Source organism: Lepisma saccharinum, chromosome 14, assembly GCF_977018435.1.
Source record: "Lepisma saccharinum chromosome 14, izLepSacc3.1, whole genome shotgun sequence".
Classification (NCBI taxonomy): Eukaryota; Metazoa; Arthropoda; class Insecta; order Zygentoma; family Lepismatidae; genus Lepisma; species Lepisma saccharinum.
This window is the reverse complement of record NC_139242.1, coordinates 14,005,991-14,026,127: the sequence shown is the minus strand read 5'-3', so window position 1 is coordinate 14,026,127 and position 20,137 is coordinate 14,005,991. Positions and strand designations below refer to the sequence as shown.

Below are 20,137 nucleotides of genomic sequence, written 5' to 3'. Positions count from 1 at the left end.
ACAGGAACTTATTACGGTAAGTAGTTTCTTCTGTAAAAATGAAGAAATCTATCCGAAGAATAGTAAATTGGTACCTGTAACTCATTGTGAGATGTATTTGGACTTATTGGTTGATTGTTGTAATGTACAAGAAGTTTGAGAAACAGTGATTAGTTGTAGAATGTGTAGGCCTAGTTCTTATAAACAATACACAAAATTTTATTGGAAGATTAAAAATTGTCATTGGTCATTTATAATATAATGTAATGGAAAAAGTCATTCCATTGTATTTGATAAAAAAAAAGGAAACCTGCACTTCAGGAATTTACATTTCTCCCTTGTGAAAGTAATCATAAACACTTTGAATGACAGTTTTTCTTGTATGTACGCATTGCTTGCATTATAGAATTATTTTCCTGTAGTTTACGGTTATTACAAGCATAAGAAAACAGTTTTTCATTGTGACATTTCAGGAGAACACACGCTCCTTTCATCAGACATTTATTTTCATTTTGACTAAATTTTGACAATGGTTATAACTGTATCTTTAGTCAAAATGAAAATAAATGTCTTATGAAAGGAGTGTGTGTTCTCCTGAAACGTCACAAAGAAAAACTGTTTTCTTATGCTTGTAATAACCGTAAACTACAGGAAAATAACTTTGAATGACACCAATTATTTTAAAACAACTGTAAAATTCTAAACTTTAAGTGATAGGAAGAAAACGTGATACATTTTTCCATTGGGTTCTGAATAGTGATGACTTTAAGTGATAGCAAGAAAAAGTGATACATTTTTCCATTGGGTTCTGAATAGTGAACTCAATAATGAGATTCCATCACAAGAATAATTTCATTTAGAAACTATTGCACAAAATATGAAAAAATTTGGGCATGAGTTTACAATACCGGACCACTCTCCAATTTCTATAAAATTTCACCTACTTACTAATTTCGGTGTCCTGATGACATATCTGTAGTTCATATTTGGTAGTCACTTGTTAAAATTGTACATTTACGTGTAGAAATTGTAAAATAACCTTGTGATTTACCACGGTGATTGTCTATAGACAGCAATTCGGAACCATATTTCTTTCGCAAATAATGGTCGTCCTTTACGCACAACAATCTTGCTGATGTCAGACGAGGAATGCCTACAAGGTTAAGTTAGGCCTGTTAGGTTAGGTTCCATTAGCGTAAATACAAAGAAAAATTAACATTTTAGCTAAGAGAACTATACCTTGTCTCGCCTATTGATTTCTTCATGTTGGGAAAATGGCGTCTTCCGTGGAGTTCTTGTTCTTGTGGTAGGGTTACGTTACGTTAAGAAAACATAATTTATTTCGTTTTTTTCTCGATTTCCATACCTGACCGCCAATTATTACATGCAGATTCGTGATTAAGAGTTCACAATTAGTGAGTACGCGAAATTTCATGGAAATTGGAGAGTGGTCAGGTATTGTAAACTCGTTCCAAAATCTGTTCCAACCCTGTCAAAAAAAAAGACTGTAGACTTTGCCCAATGTTTCTGTTCCTTGTAGCAAATCAGCTTTCAGTTAATGAATTCATGAGATTCACAACACACTTTTGGAAATAAATCTAGATTCTTGCGCTTTTGTACTGTACGTTCTGTTTATATTTCGAGTTGACATTTGCATGCCTATCGATATAAAATCCAAATAAGTGGTGGGGTAGGTTTTCTTTCAAAATGTAAGCAAGTGCAAGGAGATAAGAGATAGACAATAGTGTAATTTGTAATACAATGAAACTGTATTGCTACAATGTTCAAACGCAGAAGTTCACACCCAAATTGGTAGAGAACTTCCACAACAAAGCATAAAATTACTATACATAAAATATTACGAAATACCTCAGAGGTGACGACAAAGGAGGGGAGCAATGCGTTCTCAAAATACAAATATGCACTTTACTAACTCCTGATAAAGTGTTTCATTAACATGCTTCATATATATAGACAGAATAATCTTTAAAAAAACACATTTCCAAATTAATTATATCCAAGCATACTGAAAATATCCAAATTATCAGGTGAATAACAAATACTCATACAGTTGGGAGAAGATCATCACGGTTTTGTGTTGTGCCATTTACCTCTCAATGTTACCGCAATTCTTTTTAGATTTTTTTTACATCAGTTAAAATACACTCCACCATATCAAAAGCGTTCAGCTCCTAGCTCTACTGCCATATTTGAAGTCTCCAGTATCATATATCGCAGATGTAAAATTTACTTTACATGTAACTTCCTACGATCTGTAAAGCCTCTCTCATATTGCGCATTAGTCTGTGGTGAAGGTGATGACGGTGAATAGACTGTGTCAACCTATGTGATTTTTTTGTTATTTTTACATCGCATTTCTCCCTCATTATCTGTGAATGACGAAGTACTGTCAGGCCCGTACAGTAGAGAAAATATACGGTTTCACCCGGAAATAATTGCAACACATATGATTTTTGTGCCAGATTGTGTGGAATGGTAAAAATCCGCTATCCAAATGTTTGGGGGAAAATCCGCAATCTTGGAAAATGGCGCCAAAAATTCTACTTAAAAATTAATTAGGGGTATGCGGGATCCCGAAAAGTCGGGACCGGTATCGGGAAAAAAAAATTCCGTCCCGATCCCGACTTCGGGGAATGCCCACCAAATCAGAAAAAAATATTAGGCTTGTGTATTTTAAGTTGTCGCTGAAGAGAATACAGCAGGTTTCGAACGAATATCTGTCAATTTCCCATAACTTTAACGAGTGGAAGCACTTGCCCCTTCTCACCCGAAATCAGGATTAGTAACGGGCGTATGGCACCTCTAGTATAATAAATACAATATGTATTCGTATTTTACTTATTTTACTTCGCTCTTCTGCCACTTTTGAAGGCCTCTGTGCCATAATGGTCAGCAGAGCCATGGATGAAATCTGAGTGTGTTGTACTGTTTATCCAGTCATCCTTTACTTTCATAAGAAATTAGCACCGATACTGATCGAACTGCCATATACATATGTTCTCATCCGTCACTGGAACCAGTTTCTTGGGTCGTTTCCCACACTATGTTATTCAAGTCGCTGTACCGTAAGCTCGAACGCTTACGAGTTTCGAATCTCCTCGTTCGTAAATGTATTAATTTAACTATATTTTGGCAAAGCAAGTGCTTTTTCTTTTTCTGAGGGTAGAGCCGTGGCACAGCGGCTCTCCCCTTAGAGCCGACGCTGGCTAGAAGTGACAGAAAAATACTTCCTTTCGGCATGGCCGTAGGCAGGAAAAATTTTCGGGGAAGGGGGGTTCATTCATAATTGTTCCCAGGGCGTCGCCAGAAATTTGAATAATAGAAATAATAATAATAATTGTACAATAATAATTGAAATTTCATAATAATAAAACAATTTTATTCCGTAATAATAATACTAATAATAATAATTATTATATTATTGTTATAACCTTGGGGGGGCTTACTCAATCCAGCAGATGAGTGAATATCCAGCATAAGTTTATTTTTGTTTTTTTTACGTTTCATACAGTGTGTACTGAAATGCACAATTATTTTACTTCGTCACGTCATTAAACTTTAGATACCTTCAAGAAAAAACTTTAAAAGTTAGATGGAAATTTTAGTCATAAAGTTCTTGTTGTTTGACTTTAAAATTAAATTTTTGGAATTTTGAAAAGTGTGGAACCAGTTATTCTCTTTAAAAGCTTAGCCTGGTGCATGGATTGTAACCTCAATCGCGAACGTAATGCGCTACGAAACTGGAGGTACTAGGTTTGAACTCCTATCAAGGGGGATTTATTTTCGACTTTATCGGACGGGGAATTTAAAAGCTCGAAAGGGAATTTTGGGACAATCATAAGGGAACCTTCAGTCTATATTCCTTGTGACGCAGGAACAACACTGGAAAGATGACAGCAGAAGTGATAATTTAGGGGTCGCCGGTGGGATGCGATTCCGAGAATAAATCCTGTTTCACTCAACTTGCAGAATTCTAAATGTATGAAAATTCTAGCTCGATCGTTTCAACATTGTCTCCTTGTATTTTTGTGATGCTTCGGAAAAAAATTGAAAATTTGTTACAGATTTTGGTTTCTGAACATCCATTAATCCAACATGTCAGAAGTTTCGGGGGGGTTGAACCCTAGAAACCCCCCTCTAAATACGGCCATGCCTTTCGGTTATTTTACATCACTCTTCCGGCCCTTGAGCTAACTGAAACGACGCCAGGGGGTCTCTGATTCGAATCCCGGCCTGGGCATTGATGTTTGTGAGTGTCCATTCATCAATTTCATCACACATCTTCGCAAATTAGCCAAAAGTGGCACAAAAGTGAAGTGAAGAAAAGCAAATCAATCAATCAATCAACCAATATCATAGGAAATGGAACACGTAAATTTAGGGAAACACATGACTCCGCATTAAACTACATATTTCCTCAATCCCTGACTCTAGAGGCACGAAACAAAAACAAATTTCTAGAGGAAATGATAAGGTATGGATTTGGTTCAGTGACTTTAGGACGTAAATTACACACGAAACAAAAACAAATTTCTAGAGGAAATGATAAGGTATGGATTTGGTTCAGTGACTTTAGGACGTAAATTACATAGTTTCTTACATATTTGCTGTTTCTTATGCAGTGGCGGAGCGTGACCTTTCCAACAGTGTAAGCCTATCATGATGAAGGTTATTTCCTGTTCTGCTTATTTTTAGGCTGACATGGTTAGTGATTTATCCACACACATCGACCCCCCCCCCCTCCCATTTTTTCAGAACACTTCCCTGGAATTTTTCACCAAATTAAAAATTCTGGATAAATCCTTGGATTGGTGTTTTCTTTGAAAGGCTGTGTATCTCCTACATTTCAACTGATAATTAAGTCAGTCTTATTCCTATCACAATGAGTAACGTAACGATAAAAATATGCAAAGTTAGATAAAATGAATAATAATAATAATAAAGAAACGAAAACAGAAGGAAACAGAAAAGTGCTGAATACTTTTTACAACCGCATAACCAAGTATCAGCTTCGTACCCTGAATCACAAAATCAGCGGACTTTATTTTTCGTTTCTGTTACTATGCCTGCTAGAGAAGGAAGGGGTGGGCCTACCTACATCCACAAGTTTCTTCTTGGCAGCAAAATTCTTGCTGGAAAACGGCGTCTTCAACAAGTTCTCTTCCCCACCGCACAATCACACTCATTCTATTCCATAATGCACTTCACTATCACACCCCAGCACAGGGCCGAATGGCACAGATGGAATTCGCAAAAGCAATACCTCGACAACACGAACGGGGAAACAAAATGAAACAAGATCCAAAATTGGTCACTGCTCAAAGCAAAGTGAGGGGAATATCCCTTTCGGATATAAATAAATTCCCTCTCTTGCCTTAAAATTCCCCATATTTAGTAAAAAAAATAAATAATATTAATTATAAAAGAAATGCTCACTAATTGTAGGGACATATTCAGAAATGTCTATCAAAAGACATGTGCTTTCTTAGGATAATGTAAAAGCAAATCTAGCACCTAAAAGATCATAAACAGGCTTTTCGAACGAGTATTTGAATCACGGACTACGTAATTAATAATAGGCTATTTGGTTTACATTTGACATGAGATTTGTAAAATTGGTTCAATCTTCAGCTTTCATTAACATTTATTTATTTATTTATTTTTGCACTTTTTAGCTCAATAATTACCAGCTGAGTTCGTACATAAACAGAAAACAGAGATCTTAATATTTCTGATGTTTATGCTCTCCTACAAGCTAAAAACAGAAACAAGAATTTAGCACATCAATGTGTATCTAGTTCTCCCGTATCCCGTTCATTTTTAGGTTTCTCCTTTTTCCCCTTCATGTTAGATTTTTGTTTCAGAATACCCTGTTCCTGAAAAAAAAACTCCTTGAAGCACCACCGGCTCAAATTTCCTTTGCAGTGAACCATTCATACCCGACAACGCTGGAGCCCCTCCTCCTCTTGCAGGACCTGCTCGCTGGCGCGTATTCAGTGAAGCCAACCCAAGCACAATGGTGCTAAATCTCGCACAAGTTTAAAAAGTCGTTTGTAAGTTGGGGATATAAATAAAACAAGAGCAGTGGCGTGCCCAGGAGTTTCGAAAGGGAGGGGTTACGTGTACTTTTCTTAGTAGTCAGTCCTCATTTTACCATCTTTTCCTGACTTTGATGTCCTTTTTTATAGGAATTCTCGGCCAAAGGGGGGGTTATGACCTACACCAACCCCCCTTGGGCACGCCACTGAACAAGAGGGCCACTTTTCGTTGTGGTTGAATTTTCTCAAACTTTTCACGTATAACGTCGAACCCATGCCGTTGGTTGAACCATTCGAATTTATATTTATGTTTTTGTTATAAATTAATATTAATAATATGAAAATCACAGAACAATTTAGTAGTATGTAGCATAATTTCGGAGTTTAAACGACACCATGGATGTACAGAAGGGGCAAGGCAAGGAGACACTTCCTGAAAAATGAATGTCAACCATTTTCACACATACAATTTCATTTCAGTCACATCAAATTGTTAATTATTGTAAGGGCGTTGCAGAAAAATGATAACTTCAAATTGAATTAGGATATTTTGAGAAGGGAAATATACCTAGTTTACCCCAACCCTTGAAAGAAAAATACTTTGCTTAATCCTCTCTGGTGGAAAGAAATACTGTGGACGTCCATAAACAACACTTTTTCTAAACATGAGGTTTGCAACGATGCTGTAAGCCTGTGGCCGTAGGTTTACAAACCTAGGGTTTGGCCCGCTCTTCTCCCTATATTCCTTGCTCTTCTCCATCCAGATACGGTAGGCACTGCTCCTTCGCGGTCAGAAATTTGTAAGGCAACATTCAGACGGCTTACAACTTTCCGCAAGCAAAAGGCGGGAGTTTTCATGTGTCCCCTGGTGCTGAAGTGTTGCAATCTAACAAACAGGACCTCGAAGACTGGTACCGGGCCGAGTTGAACTTTGAAGTTTTTACTAATTTTGCCATATAATTACATACATACATTTTACTAGAACTAATAAAGTGTAAGCCCGGCTTACACGGTTTACATGGACGCTCCGCGCCTGTTCTTATGTCAGAAATCAACTTTAACGCTAATTCTAAAAATTAAGGAAAATATTTGAATATTTCTAATTCAATTAAGATTTATGGCAGCTCTATCAAACACAATCCATAGTTTAGCAAATTTTCTGGTCTTTTATTTTGGTTATCTTCACTTTTGTGTACAATGCACCGTTTTCGAGATATTATTTCTTTTTTAATTTTTAAGTTGAATTTTTGCCGCCATTTTCCAAGATGGCGGATTTTTCCCAAACATTTGGATGGCGGATTTTTAGTATAATATTCAATATACCATTCCGCACAATCTGGCACAAAAATAATTTGTGTTGCAATTATTTCCGGGCTAGGCCCTTTTTCCCGTTAGTTTCCTCTACTACAAGCGCAGATGGAATAACTTGCGTAGCCGACGTGAAAGACCGGCCCCGAAACACAACAGTGACGTCAGCAAGTGAGTCTTGTAGTAGGAAATATGGCGCGTGTAGTTTCAAATGCCAGGAATTCAGTATCTCATTAATTCATTTCTTCAGTAGTAATAAGGTAAGTTATTTGTATTTGGATATTTTTTACGTGTTCTTAAAACATCATAGAGCGTTAACATTTATGTAATTGTAGAAAATTCAAACATGTTGAAATTATATATTTGTAGAAAAAGCCAACACGTTATTCACGTTATTTCAAGTTTGGCCCTAGAATGTGTTGTAAATATTTAAATAAATTTTGTTAATATTTAGAGAAATATTTTCTCTACCTAGTTGGAACACATTCCAAAATGACAATTATGAGTGTAAACGATAATTCCCCCAGTTATCGATATTTTTGTACTCTTAAGAAATGCATTTAGGGTACACACTTTATGACAGAGATAGATCGTGGTTTGTGTAAAAATTTAGTAGTCCTACATGACACAAAAATGCTCTATAGCTACTATGAATTTTATGCAATTGCACTACGTGTTTTCATTTATATTTTTTAGTAAGTTTGTGTTTAATATATCTAAATGTGTGTGAAAATATACATTACATGGCTAGGCATAAAATGATCACATCTACTCTGTTCCATAATGGTCCACCCCAGAAAATTACATATTTGATAATTCTTTAATGTATCAAGAAATGTGTCTCCGATGTATGAAACTGTTACCCTTTAATGTTGTTGTTCAGCAATAGTTTACAACTGTTCATGGAAATATAAACATTTGTTAAAATTTGTCATTAGTCAAGACTAGAATTAACATGTGATTGATTCCATGTCAAATTACGCAGGCCATGACACCCACTGATTCAGACTTGTATCTGTTCAAGGTATGAACACATGCAAATATTTTCTTCACAGTCCTCATAGTTACTGAGAAACAGGAGGCTAAAGTTTCAGAATTTTGCACATATCAGCCATTGCCGAGGTCATGGCAGCAACATGCAGTGCTTAACGTGAGAAGTCATATCTTAGTGAAATCGACGTCTTGCTAAGACATTTTTTCTGAAGTCCATAGATATGTGTGTATGTATTTCATAAAAAAAAAGTCCCCAAGATTCCTTTGCTGCGAGTGTCAATATATATATTGTATAGCATATAGTGTTTATCTATTTTTTTTTTCGGAGTGACTTTCATCACCAGGTGGTGAAGCTAGCTTTTGAGCTATTTTCACCAGATTTTAAATTGCGCATGTGCATGATCTACGGTACTAATTTACTATAATTCAAACAGAATTTTACACAAGAAACTACTTACCGTAATAAGTTTCTGTAGCATTGTCTAACATCTGGAAGGTGTTTTCTGTTATGTGTGAATGTATCATGGCGGAAATTATTATTTTTTTTTAACTATGTTTGCCTAACCTAACCTAACCTAACCTTACGTAATGCTTCTTGGGGGGTGGAACGAATTTTACCAAGAAACATTACGTAATGTTAGGTTAGGCAAGCATAGTTTAAAAAAAAAAACAATTTCCGCTTTGATACATTCAGACATGACAGAAAACACCTTCCAGATGTTAGACAATGCTACAGGAACTTATTACGGTAAGTAGTTTCTTCTGTAGAAATTAAGAAATCTGTTTGAACTATCGTAAATTAGGAGCGAATTTACAATATAGAGAAAGTCTCCAATTTTGTTAATTTTCAGTATACTAACTAATTTTGACCTCCTAATCACGAATCTGTTGAAAAAACCGGGGATCACATCTGAAAATTTGAAAAAAAAAGCCGATTGAATTTTTTTATATATAGGTGTATATGCGTAGTTTTACGAACAAAAATGTACTCTCCTGTCATTGTGTCCAACCACGCCGTTGTTTTACAAGAAAATGATTTATGATGTTCAATTCTAGTAAGATCCCTATTTTTTCGATGAATTTAGGGGTGAAATGAGTGCTAATGGAACCTGACCTAACAGGCCTAACCTAACCTCGTGTGAATGGTTCGTAGGGCTACCCGTGGATGGTTTTTGGTGCTAACAAACAATTTTTCACCAAAATTACAATTTCCAGACGTGACCCCCGGTTTTTTACAACAGATTCGTGATTAGGAGGCCAAAATTAGTTAGTATACCGAAAATTAATGAAATTGGAGACTTTCTCTATATTGTAAATTCTTACCGTAAATTAATACCCGTCAGTGTGCATTTATTGGTAAAAATCTGATAGTCCCCGAACACCTATAACTTTTTCGTTTTGTGAATTTTTGACATTCGTACTTACCCATGTGCTTCGCGGAACATTCTTGAAGATGCATTCACGTTTTTTTGATGAAAGTAATTGCAATTTTTTTTAAAAAAAAAAGTGTTTTGTATCTGAAGAACGTATGTTTCCGCAAATGATTTGTGGGGCTATGGGAGAATGGTTGTGTGGGGCTACGCATATTTTTTTCGAAACCATTTTTTAACTATTGTAACGTATACGTGACCCTACCTAACCTAACCTAACCTAACCTTACCGGAAATGGTTCGTGGAGCTATGCATCAATGGTTGAATTGCCGCTATGAAACATTTCCACATCACACAAAACACCTTCCAGATGTTAGACAATACTACAGGAACTTATTATCGTAAGTAGTTTCTTCTATAAAAATGAAGAAATCTGTCCGGGGAATATCAGATTAGTACCCATTTATTTTCATGCAGGGGACTGGTACTTTTTTCTGCATGCCATGGAGTTGGAAAAAGACCACAAGGCAAGGGGGGGGGGGGGCCTCCTCTGGAAATAGTTAATGAAATTCGAATGCTGAAAATGTGACGATATTTTACAACACAATATCTTGTTTTCTATGACTTACAGGCCACAAGTTACAGCAATTATTAATATTATTATTATTTGTAGCAGGGGTACATTTAAGCTTAGTTAATTTCACATGGATTTAACAATAAAAAACCAGCTTTTTTGACCAAGAATTAATGTTAGGTGTACTGTTATGCAGAGTATATGTAGATATACAGAATATGGACATTTCAAAGGTATGTAATTTTTTAAAATAACATAAGTAGTAGTAGTAGTAATAATTACAAAAGTAAAAGCAGTAATAATAAAAGTTGCTATGACTCGCCCCCCCCCCCAGAGGAAAAATCCTGCAGGTGCCCTTGCCAGAAGGTGTTCTGATATGGGATACTAATATGTCACATGACACAAGTATGAAGGGGTATTATGTTCGTAACTGCTTTTGTTAGGTTAGGTTGGGCAGAACAAGTTTAGGGCTATTAGCATTAAAATCACTTCTGTAAGTACTTCCAAACACCTGATCATGTAGTCTGTTCTTCAGCACTTTCTATTCTCATCACGTAGTGACAGTAATAGTGGCACCCACTTTTCATTTAAAACATCTTCTTAGCAGTAATTTCAGCAACACTGCCAATTATAATAAAGTACAATGTTGTGGTACGATTAGGGTAATGACTTTTGCTAGTGAAAATAGCCACATAAGCTGTTCTCAACACCTGGTGAAAATAGTCGCAGCCTTTTTTTTTCTCACATTACTAAATTTGCATTAACAACATACGGCACATCAGTTACCATGCCAGTGCTGTTTTTAACTGATGCTTAAAGCATGTTCTGAAAAGTTATTAAATAAAAGTAGTACGGTTTGCATTGCTTATCTTAGTAAATATTTTAAAGAAGTTTTATGTACATGAATATGTGAATCACATGATCAGAATCTGAGAGAGAAAAAAGTAACTTACGTGCCTAAACACACTTTTGTAATGAAACATCATTTCGAAAGCACGTTTATGTTAATTAAAATTATACAGCATATAAAATACCATACACATATATCAGTCAAATAAGATGAGGTCCATGTGGAGATAGTTCTGTTTCTCTGTTGTTGTTCTTTTAATTTACAAATGAGTCAAGCTTCTTGTGCTTCAGCAGCACAAAAGAATTGTCCATAACTGTTCTTTTTTAGACTGAATGAACTTCAAACGACACTTTGGATATCACTTTAATTTTGCCAAAATAATGCGTAAATACAAAGTCCTTTCGGAAAAGTAATATCCTCTTGTAACCTCAATAATGGTTGATCCTGGAACATGACATACATCTTCATTTTCTTCAGGGGGCCAGTGAAAGGATCGTATTAATCCAATGGAGTGCATAAATTTGACTTGAACATCATTTTCTGCTGCAACTTTGGAGAATGCTAATCCAAGAAACTGACTGTGATCATGCACACACTCAACATAAGAGTTCGTGGTGATAAAAAAATCTGGATCAGCACCATTTGTTTTGTTTCAATTGAATTTTGGCTCTGGGGAGAGTAGTGATGAAAATTTTTGTTTCATGGATTGTTTTTGCAATAGAAATTCTGTTGTGTAGTTGTTTTGTGTGTATGTTAGGGTTTCCTTTTTGCCAGCCAGAGTTGTATGTTTTCAGTTCTACATTTACAGAAACTGAAACATCTTTCTGCTGTATTAAATACATCACCATGCCATCTTGGAAGGCTTTCTTTGGTTTTTAAATGCTTAACCACCCCACCAATGCCATCTCTTATTAGGGAAAAATGATGATGCACTTGAAGAAGAATTCTCACTGTGAAAGCATATTTTTTTGCAATTATTTACTGTCCAGCACATTCAACACTGAAATAATATAGTTTTCGCCACTTGGAAAATGGCCTCGGTGCAAAATTTAAAAAAATTTAGCCTCCTGTTTCTCAGTAACTACAAGGTCTGCAGAAGAAAATTATTGCATGTGTGTATACCTTGGTAGTGTTAACAAATATACAAAATTTCATTTAAATCTGAACCAGTGCATCATTCCTCAGATTTTGCTGGGTGATTTGATTTGGAATATCCAATATGAATTTGTGAATGAATCTGAATCTGCACACCATTCTGCACATAGCCTAAGTTAATTACATTGAATGTTACTGGAATTTCAATTCCTGTGCAATGGTAAAATGACCATTAAGATGGTGTCCAAATGTTATTTTTTTTAAAAAAAAGATTATGAGTTCTTTGAAAGAGAGTCTTTTCATGAGCTGTAGGCAGTGACGTGCGGTGACGTCGACACTTGGGGTAGCAGTCAGTGGCGTGCTCAAGGGGGGGGGTTGGTGTGAGTCACACCCCTCCTCTCTTTAGGGCCAGTATTCCTTCAAAAAAGAAGAATATCAATAACAGGAAAAGATTGCAAAATTATGAATGAGTACTAGAAAAAAGTACACGTAACCCCCACCCACATTCGAAAATAAAAAACTATTTGATTTGACTCTAAGCCAGAGATCCTGGGTTCGAATCTCGGATTGGCCATTTGTGTTCTTTGTGTGTGTTCCTTCATCTATTTTGTTGTACCAAAGGTGGCGGAAAAGCGAAGTAAAATAAACCAATTTGAGCAATCAATCAATGATTTGATTTCATTTTTGTTACTTAGCGTCGCTTTTTTGTCACATTTGGTTAATTGTAAAGATGGTACGATGAAACTGATGAAGGGACGAGCATAGGGAACGCCCATGCCCGGGTCGGGGTTCGAACCCGGAACGCCTGGTGTCGTAGCGCGCTGTGATAACCACTCCCCCGCGCTTGGTTGATTTGGTGACATGAAACAAAACACAACACACTTTTTTGTAGTTTCTTCAATGATATTCATTTGACTTTTTGAGTTCTGAGATACATTTTTCATTCCAAATTATTTCATTATTCACTGCAACACATAGGACAAGAATGCGCACTCATCACGGGTTCGAATCCTGGCCTGGATTGTTCATATGAGGTCCCTTCACCAATTTCATCATATCATCACTCAATCCTCATTTTCGCGATAACCAAATGTGGCAGAAAAGCGAAGTAAAATAAACCCAACCAACTACAATATGAACACGCGTTCTCTTGCCCAAATAAATACATCCGTATTTATGACTGTTACAGGCCAATATATTAGTATATTTAAATAAAACACTACTAAAACGAGAGTCAGAGAGAGCCTGAGCACATATTTGTAATTTAATCATTATATATTCCATATTTGAAAAAGAAAAAAAAAGAAAGAAAGCATAACATTATTGTCTGCACATAACACGTTCCCATTTTATAAATAATAAAACTACATCCCATATTATACATACACACATATTGTACAACGTGTAAAAGGTTGTGTAAATACAGAGAACATAAGTACTGCAGAAAATTTTACCCTGTGTTCTTTAGAGGATTTACAAAAAAAAAATGAGAAACCAATCCCCTATCTGTCCTATAGGAGATAGACTGGGGGACCTGAAAGCCTGGGCTTTCAACCATTGCAGCCGGGAGCGTGGGGGCAAGGGAAGTAGAGGTCGAAATCTTCCTTTTCCTTGGGCCGGCCGTTTCTACCTGGAAACTGGCCTGGCTGAAGAAGAGCGAGCTAGGGTATCCAGCCTGCTTTGCCCACGGAGAACACCGATGGACGAGAAGTGCGTGGAAAAGGTGTTGTATATGAGCTGTGGTGGCTTTAACAAGACAATAAATATTGTGATTTGAATATAATTCGAGATGTGAGATTGATTGATCTATCTCTGCTAGACTAGCTACTCCTCAGTGCACGTCACTGGCTGTAGGTGGATAGTTTGATGACTCAGAACAAGGAATATTAGCCCTGTCTAGTTGGCTGCACTTTTTGACTCAATTTGACTCTGTTTGCACCGAAGCATCTAGTTGGTTGCACCGTGCAACACCGAGTCATCTAGTTCATTGATTTGGAGTCAAGTAGTGTATTTGGTGTCTGCACTACCGTCTGGACCGGTGTATGTTTGGTGTATGGTCACGTGGTGCATGCTATCTAATAAAATTACCGTTTAAAGTAGCAGACAGGCATTTGTTGAATATTCTGAACTTGAACACCGCTTTCCATCTAGTTGGTTGAACGTCATATATTCTTGCACCACCATTACACCAACCTGACACTGAATACACCTGAACTGCACCGAGTGTCAAAAAGTGCAGCCAACTAGATTGTATGATTCATGTGCCATGTAACAGTTGTTGCTCCTAAAACTACGTAATGTATATTTCGAAGCTACATATGAGCATTTATTTTTGCTCTTGGCCTGACCTCTTTGTTAGGTTAGGCATGTGAGTTTAAATTCTGTTTTGGATTTGTTTTGTAGTGTACTCCGGTTTCATAGTGTTAGCATATAATGAGATATTCATGAGTAAAGAAACAGTGGAACTACTCCAGGTTACATGAGGGTTATTTAGGTGGCCACATTTCAGGACCAAATGTCTTATTTGTGATTTTATGCACCTGTACACAAAGCATTAAGATCTGACAATTAAAGGAAAAAGATAAGAAATGTTAAGTTGTATACTCGGTCACAGGCTCCACTGGAAATGAGTTCCTTGAACTGTAGCAAGATATATTTACATTAAAGACACTTAGCTACTTCATATCATAGCATTCAACTTTAGTTTTACACATGTGAATGTCCAGGAATACATGATTAAATGCAGTGTGATAGAACTATGGATCATTTTTACCTTATGCACCATTACTGGGTGTACTGTACGGAGTCACAGGGTACACAACATGATACCCCACGAGGGGACAAGAATTCACAACTGACAAGGCACCAGTGGTGCAACAAAGATTGTATGTATATTACTTTTTATTTGTTTCATGATACTCCTCCTTATGTGTACCTCAAAATTTTATTGTTTCTCGCACTGTGTGAATTAAGGCGGGGGGGGGGGGGGGGGATACCATGGGATTTCCAACCACAAATAATTTTATACCCGACTAAAAACAAAACTTATTTTTATCCCTGCCAGACATGTTTATATCCCCCTTAGTTTATTTTAATGGCTTGTAAGGTATACAAATTTGCATACCCCCCTCCCCAAATCTACCCTCTAAAGTGAAATTACAAATATGTCGCTGAGTGGCAGGCATATTGATATTGACATCAAAATTCATACTGAGTTGCATCCCCCCCAAAGATTATAGCTTCATTCGCAAAGTGGTTTCTAGTATATATGATCAAAATTAGCCATACAAAAGGTTTCACCAGCACTGAAAATGAACCCTCTTTAACTCTTAAAACTAGATTTAATTTTATTATTTGACCACCTGTAGTGGGTTTGTTGCTCATATATGTGGAGATGTGGCTTTATAGGCACTTTTGAAATTTATACACAGAATTAAATGCCCATTAATGGTAATTTTGTACTGGTGGTGTATTTCAGGCAGAAATCATGGTATACTTATTGGTTTCTTTCAAGCATGATAATATTTAATAGCGGTACTTATAGTTTTTAAGCACTACCATTCAATATCACACATCCAATAGTAATTTTATATTCTGCATTATACACTAAGAACTTGTCCTTCTCTTTTTCTTGTCTGCCACACCGACACCTTTTGCGTGGCAGAGAATCACTATTCAAACATATGTTATTAATTATATTTAATGTGTGTCATTTTCAATATTGTGCAAATTAATTAAAATTTTCATAAGTTTTGCCATATGAGGCCACAAATTTTGGAAGAAATCCTAGAAGGAATTGTTTTCACATTTCTACAACATAGGCATTTTATTTTGTGTGCAGTTATTCATTCCAAGTGAACATTTTTATCTTTTGCTAGATTGTTTATGATTAATATGAATGTTTCAACTTAATGCCTCCTATCTTCTGCAGGTTTGCATCAATTATGCCTAGACGTTGTAGTGTGGCTGGGTGCAGATCAAATTATGATGGTGAAGGAGAACATGTAACAACATTTGTTGTCCCAAAGACTGAACCACTTCGCAGCCAATGGCTACGGAAAATTCCTACAGACTTAACCAAATTAAAGTATCCAGTGGTGTGCTCAAAACATTTCCACGACTCCTGTATTGTGAGGGTAGATAAATTTTTAGTCAATGGTGAAATTAAAGAATTTGAAAGGAAAATACCAAAACTGATAGATGGAGCATTACCTACAATCTTTCCCAATCTACCTTCATATCTCACATCCAACCCAAGTTGTAGTCGCCGACTTGTTGATGCAGAAGAAGAAAACTTTCAACGAGCAGTTCAAGAGAGTTTGGTTGATTACAGGGTACATATGGAGCAAACCACATTTCATACCCTATCAGACATAGTTTCATATCTTAATTCACAAGAAAACAAGCTGCAACAGAAATGGCTGAGTGTCCCACAAAATCCCAAACTGCATGTGTGTTTGTACAAAATTTGTGATACTTATCCAATTATTGTTGGTTGTATAGTTATTGAAACAAACCTTACATTTGACTTGTATGTCAATAAGGTAAAACTCAAGAGACATAAATTGCCCAAACACTGTGATAAGATCTGCAATGTGTCAACACTTGTTGAAGAACATGTAAATGATCCTTCGAAGACAGAAACTCTCATTGCATTGATATCTGAACTGGAATCAATGGAAAAATTTTGTGAAAGTACCGAGTTGCAATTCATTGTTGAACAACTAAAATTTTCCATGCAGGATAAATATCAAAGACGGTATTCCAACCAGACACTAATTTTTGCAGCAGCAGTATATGTTCATTCTAGTACAGCATATAATGCATTGTTGAAATCTCGGTGTTTATTTCTACCACACATTCGCACACTGCAGTCAATGGTTAGTCAGTACTCTTTAAATGGAAATACAATTTCAGGCAGTATCAAGTATTTGAAGACAAAAATGAAACATATGAAAGATCACGAGTTGCTTGTAAATTTACTGATTGATGAAATATACATTGATCCTCAACTCAGTTTCAAAGCAGGCTCGTTATATGGCTATAGTAACTCCAACCCTGAAAAAATGGCAACAACTGCTCAAATTTTTATGATTTCATCTTTAGTCTCATCATATAATGATGTGGTTTGCATTGTGCCAGTGTACAATTTAACAGCAGATTTTCTGAAACCGTTATTACTCTCAGTCATAACAGAAATTGAAGGCATTGGTTTCAGGATTATATCTGTAATATCAGACAACAATGCAGTCAACAGAAAAACTTTTGAACTGTTTGATGACAACAAAACTTTACAGCCATATATTAAGCATCCTTTAGATGAAAGTAGGCTACTTTTCTTCATATTCGATAGTGTGCACATAATTAAATGTGTTAGGAATAATTGGATAAATAAAAAGGAGGAGAAGACCTTTTTATTTCCTGACATGGAAGATGAACAAACTCTCCGCAGAGCACAATTCAAGCACCTTGAAGTGTTGTATGACATGGAGAAGAATTCCTTATTGAAATATGGCCATCTGCTGTCAAACAAGGTTTTGTACCCTTCAAGCATACAGAAGCAAAATGTGAAACTTGCCTTAAGCGTTTTCCATGAAAAAAACATTGCTGCTTTGAAGTGTGTGGCTAACGATCATCCAGCAAGATTTCCAGACTTTGAAGACACTTGTATATTGCTACAAATATTTGTGACATGGTGGAAAATTGTCAATGTTAAAAGTGCATTTGAAGGAAAACGCTTCAATGATGTGTATCGTGAACCCATCAGGCAAGGTAATGATATGCCTATTTCATTTTTGAAGAAAATGTCATTGTGGCTAAAGAAGTGGAGGCTATCTGTCCCCATTGCAAATGCCTTAACCTCCCAGACATTCCAGTCTCTAATAACCACAAATGATGCTTTTGTTGCCATGATATCATACATGTTTCAGCGATACAGACTGGATTATTTGCTGTTAGGCAAGTTTCAAAATGATGATTTGGAGGGTCGCTTCGGGATGTATCGCCAAATGTCAGGATCAAATTACTATATCCAGTATGTGCAAGTATTGGAGAATGAACGGAAACTTCGATTTAGAAGCAATGTTCTACTTTCCAGCAAAGAAGGAAATGTGTCTCTCAGATCTTTGGCACCAGGTGAAGAAGAACATAGATGTGATGTAGTAGATGTTGATATTTTCTTGGATGTTCTGCATGAAGATTTGTCACTTGAAGTTGTCCCAGATGATCTGATGCCTGTTATTACATACATTGCTGGCTATACAGTGAAGAAGGAAACCATGGGGAAGAAATGTGCTACTTGTACATCTTGGCTACAAATGGATCGAAGTGTTGAAGTTCCCGAGGCCCCATTTTCTCTTCTACATGCATTGGACCGTGGGAAATTAAGGCTTCCAACAGAAAATGTGGTGCTTGCTGTGTCTATTGTGTGGTTTCTACTTCAACAAATAATGTTGAATCATCATGATGATTTTCGGAGGTGTGAAAGACAGATGTCTGTTTTACATAAACTATCCTGTATTCAGATAACTCGCTCAAACTTGCCTGTGCATGACACATGTGACTGCAAATTGTCATTAGGTGTACGTCTTGAGAATGTTTGTTTAGTAACATGTAAAATTTTGTTAAACAATTATGTAAAAAAGGAAAATAATAAGAGTTGTAAGAAATCTCAGTGTGGGAGAAAGATACAGAAATTGTGTCCAGTATGAATTTGGTAACTTTGTTGTTATGTAATTCATGAAGTGTAAGTGAAATTTTTTATGTATTTATGTCTTGTAACCTACAAGAATTGTCATATTTGTATTGTATTCTACTTCGTTAGTTATTTGTAGTTTTATTAAGGGACTGTATGCTTTTTTTTCGGTTTGTACTTAATTTCTCCCAACATAGAAAGTGGAAATGCTCACATGTATTAGATACAAATTTAGGTTATACATCCAATAATGTATTCTATTTTATGTACAGTAAACCTATAAAGTGCAATATTCATAATTGAAGTACAATATTAAATCACAGTATTGAACTACGTGCCCAACAACTTTATAAGAGACTGAGAGAAATTACTTTCAAGATTCTCACATAATGTGAGTAATAACTCTCATCAACTTGTGCATACCTCAGTTTAGTTTATTTAATGTTTAATTTTGAACTGAATGTAAAAGTATTGTTAACTGCATCACACCTTTTTTTATTGATGCATGTATTCTGTTTGTCTCTTTCCATCATAATGTATAGAATTTTGATTTTGGTAGTATCGTTTGAGATGTTTCAGATATCAATGTTTAGAAAACTACTGTGTAGCCAAATGGTAACTAGTTTGCTTTACTTGCTAACTTTCTCTTTACTTTGGGGTTTTTGAATAATTTTAATATTGAGAATATAATTGTCAGTGGTAATATTATGCAATTCATTTAACATCTTTTGTTATTCTTTTTCTGTAGATTTTGAACAAATTTAAATTTCAGAATGAAGTTTCGAGATGTCACCAATGGCATTCAGTTTGAATTTAATTTCTTTTATTTAAATAAGAGTTTTTCTCTACCGTTCTGACATCAATATATGTAATGTATATAGTAATTAAGATGAATATAAAATAATATAATTTTGCATGTTTTCTTTAATGTATTGATACCCTCTTCTACATTCTGTCCAACATTGGAAATCATTCATGTCAAGTACATCTGCACTATGTGGAAGTAAAGATGTTATTCACTGGAAGTACATGCTTTCATGAATATTAATAGTTTTTATTTTAGTGTGTGTACACGTTCAAACCTCAATAAGTTTGTCATTTACCATTTTGTGTATCCCCTCCCTCAAAAGGCCATACATCATTAGGGTTAAAAATTGAACATTTGCAGAATATATTGCCTAGTATTCATTTACATCTAGGTGTAACAACCTTTC

General features: G+C 35.8%; 1 protein-coding gene across 3 annotated transcripts in view; it reads right to left on the bottom strand.

Annotated features, from left to right (window-relative positions):
* Window positions 1-20,137, bottom strand: part of Cul2 (cullin 2) — a 164,297-nt gene that overhangs the window by 103,411 nt on the left and 40,749 nt on the right. Inside the window, exon 1 of one of the 3 annotated variants that reach the window (XM_083135159.1) lies at window positions 2,091-2,266. The exons of the other annotated variants lie outside the window; for them this stretch is intronic. The gene's annotated coding sequence lies outside the window, so the exon portion shown is untranslated. Of the gene's footprint in view, window positions 1-2,090; window positions 2,267-20,137 lie in introns of those variants that run through there. 3 annotated transcript variants of the gene reach the window in all.